This window comes from Elaeis guineensis, chromosome 1 (assembly GCF_000442705.2).
Source record: "Elaeis guineensis isolate ETL-2024a chromosome 1, EG11, whole genome shotgun sequence".
Classification (NCBI taxonomy): domain Eukaryota; kingdom Viridiplantae; phylum Streptophyta; class Magnoliopsida; order Arecales; family Arecaceae; genus Elaeis; species Elaeis guineensis.
The window spans coordinates 86,561,329-86,565,360 of record NC_025993.2 but is presented as its reverse complement, the minus strand read 5'-3'; the positions used below and the strand labels follow the sequence as shown (position 1 = coordinate 86,565,360).

General features: G+C 33.0%; 1 pseudogene; it reads left to right on the top strand.

Annotated features, from left to right (window-relative positions):
* The first annotated feature begins 1,475 nt into the window (after positions 1-1,475).
* Positions 1,476-2,844, top strand: LOC140856118 (uncharacterized; annotated as a pseudogene).
* The last annotated feature ends 1,188 nt before the right edge of the window (positions 2,845-4,032 follow it).

Below are 4,032 nucleotides of genomic sequence, written 5' to 3'. Positions count from 1 at the left end.
TTTAGTTAATTCAAAAATATTATTTGAAATATATAGCATATTTTTTGAATTTATAACTTTTAAAATTATTATTAAAATTTTTTAAATTTATATATGATATTTTTTTGATAATTATTAAATTATTATATTTTATTATGCTTACAAAAATTTATAAGAAGAAAGATTCAGAGTGTGACATTCGTTAACTTTCATTAATTATATATTTTTAAATATATATTTATTTATAAAAAATATTAAAAAAATAAATTAAAAAATTAAAAAATTAAAATTTTAGAATCATGTTTAGAATGATTCAAGCTACATGAATCTAACTTTGAATTTTTTAAAAATTTTTAAAATTAAAAAATATTTTTAAAATTATTTAACTAATAAAAAAATATTATCAAATAAAAAATATATAAAATTAATATTATATTATAATTAATTTAAAAATATTATTTGAAGTATATAATATTTTTTAAAATTTATGACTTTTAAAATTATTATTAAATTTTTTAAAATTTATATATAATATTTTTTTAATATTTATTAAACTATCATATTTTATTATACTTACAGAAATGAGTAAGAAGAAAGATTCATAGCGTGATATTAGTTGGGATCATAGTAAGATGCTCTCGGCTCAACATCATTGAAAATACAAATGGTGCGGCATAGAATTCAAAGGAGGAGGGATGACTAGGTTGAAGCAGCACCTGATTGGTAGTTATCCTGATGTGTCTATGTATCGAAAATATCCATAAGAGGTCTGATAGTTGATGAAGAAGTACTTTACTGATTCGAAAGTAGCGAAGAAAAGGGCAAAGCAAAAGAGAATGGAAGTGGACCGTCGAGCTACAGAGCCACCTTCTTATCACTCTAGAGAGTCAGAGGAGCTTCTGCTCTAGATGATGAGGAGGCACAGATTGAGGCTGTCATTCAGACGAGCTTGGCTGATCAGTACCGACAGAAGGAGATGGCCAGGTATAGAGAGCAATTTGGATCATCATACTATGAATCAGGGTCTGGATCAGCGATCGATCAGAGAGAATTTGAGTTCAGAAGGACTACCTCAGTCAGAGAGTCCGGTGGTAAAGGTAGCAGACACAGATGTCATCTTTGTTAGGAGTTTTTGGCAGTAGGATGAGATCCTACAGAGATATACCAGCAGAAGCTACTATCCATGATTTGGATCCACATGCTTTTTTCAGTAAGGATTCAAAGCAGCAGAGGATTGATACTATAGTGAAAAAGGATAAGAGAAGGATATGTGGCGAGCTATTGGATCATGATTTTATTTCAGTCATATTCTAGCAAATGCAGCAGGTAATTCTTACTATCGATCTGTCATTTCAGCCATAGAGACTGCTGGTCAGAATGTAGATCCGTCAGGATTTAAAGACATCTATGGTTAGCTTCTTGATAGTAACAAAGAGGATCTGCAGAGATGGATTGCTTCTTACAAGATTAAATGACCTACATATAGACTGACAGTGATGTGTGATGGTTGGACCAGCCCTACTAGAAAGAGCATCATTAATTTTTTGACATACTGTGATGGAAAAGTATTTTTTCATAAATCAATTGATGCTTCAGATAAGATGCATGATGCCGCATATATCTTTGGTCTGATAGAGGAGGCGATTGATTCAGTAGGTGAGCAGTATGTCGTGCAAGTCATTACAGATAATGGGCCAAAATATGAGGCTGTCGGAGAGTTACTAATGGAGCAGCAACCGCAGATATACTGGACCTCATATGCTGCATATTGCATTGATCTTATATTGATGGGTATTGAGAAGATTCATAGGATGCTGCAGGTAGTGGAGATTGTCCAGACTATTACTAGATTCATCTACAATCACACATGGATTCTTTCATTGATGCGGACGTATACTGGAGGAGAGATCTTAAGATCAGGTATCACATAATTTGCTACCAACTATATAGTACTTGATAGTCTTCTTCAGAAGAAAGCAACCTTACGTCAGATATTTGTCAATATCGAGTGGCAGGAGAGCAGATATGTGAGGGCCGGCACTGATGAAAGTCATGTGGAGAACTTGATGATGAATAAGTCATTTTGACAGCAGGCTAAGAAGATAGTGAAGGCTATTAAACCATTATATGAGGTGCTTCGCATCGTAGATAGTGAAAGATATCCCCAGATGGACTTCTTATATTACATGATGGAGAGGGCAAAGAAACAGATCAGTGAGAATGATCCGAAGCATGCTCAAGAATTCATTAACATCATTGAGCACCATTGGGACTATCAGATGGATAGAGATTTGCATCTAGCAGGTAAGCATGGATTCAAGAATATTTTAAAATATTTTTTTCTTATACTTGTAAAAGTATACTTAATCAATTATGAAATTTATTTGTAGCTTATTATTTGAATCTGAGATTTCATCATATCATTTCTGAGATAGATATGGATAACGAGCTTCTTACTGCTCTTCGTAATATGATATATAAGATGATGTCCGATCCAGAAATCACATCTTTGTGTCTACAAGAGGTATGTTAGTTTAAAACAGATGTAATTATTCAACTGAATTTGATCTGTATTTAATGATATATTTTTTTATAGATGAAATAGTTTAGAGAGGGATCAGATAGCTTTGGAGTCCCATCAGCTATCCTAAGCAAAAAGCAAATGAATTCAGGTAACTTACATATCAATAATGAGCAGCATAGATTGACATCAAATACCTAATAATATCATAAAATTTGATATGTATTTTTACTTTTGCAGCTGAATGGTAGATTCATTTTGAAATATTCGCAGAATATTTGAGAGGTGTGGCTGTCTGCATTCTTTCTCAAACGGTCTCTGCTAGTGGCTGTGAGCGTAATTGATCGACTTTCACCCTTATCAATGATAAATAGAGAAATTTTCTGACACAAAAGTGCCTCAATGATTTTATATATGTTCACTATAATCTGAGGTTGAGGCTAAAATATATTCAGGAGAAAGTACAACTGAAGTATACTATCCGATACTAAATGATTATGCTGACAAGGATAATGATACAATCATCAGATAGCTTGCAGGTTAGCAGCAGGAGCTAGAGCTTGATGAGCTAAGGTCCCTTCCACGACCAGCCAGTGTGGTAGCTAGAGAGATCAGGGTGGATCCAGAGCAATGGGCAGAAAGAAATATTCCACTTAAGGTTCTAACTGATCAGCCATATCCTAAAGGGACACAGCCAATTGAGGATAGTGTTATGAATAAGTTTGCACTGTAAAGATTGCCTTGTTCTCAGATCTTCATGTCATAGTTTAGCATCCAATGGGAAGTTTTCTTAACCATTATCAATATCTCTAAAATGTGCAAAATTGCTTCACTTGATGTAGATGTACTATCTGTATGCTTGACTTGCTGCATATCACCCTTGTTGTCAAGCAAGACAACACAAGAGAGGGGGTGAATTCAATTTTCTAAATTTTTTTATAATTTAAAATAAATATGCACATAATTTAAGTAAGCTATGTGAAGATACAGTGAAGCAATAAATGGATATATAAAGTTATGAAGTAATAAATAAAGCAAAATAGAAGATATCAAAGCCACACACAAAAGACCAAGTTTTATAGTGTTCGGTGTCAAGCACAATATCTACATCCACTCTTTAAGCTATCCCTTCTGAATTTCAACTATAATTATCAAGATTATAACCCAATTGTTTTATTGGGATTACAGTTAAATCTAGTTGGGTTTTCTTAGGCACACCAATCAAAGTTGTTTTCTAAGCCTTAATGAGCAAATAAAAATGTCGATGAAGTTCAAGCTGAAGAAATGAGAAGCTTTGTAATTAATACACCATTCTTCCTCTTGAAAAATACTTGAATGCACAAGAAGCAGGTAGTTGGAATTTTGCTTTTCTTCTTGAATGCTCACCAAGCTTTTTTCTTCTTGAATGCTCACCAATAGTGCAAAAAAAATTGTTGGCCTTTCAATGCACTTCTCTCTTGTCTACTAGTGTTCTTTTATGTTCTCTTGCTTCATTAAAGCCTTTGGCACCCATAAATCCTTGTTAGAATATT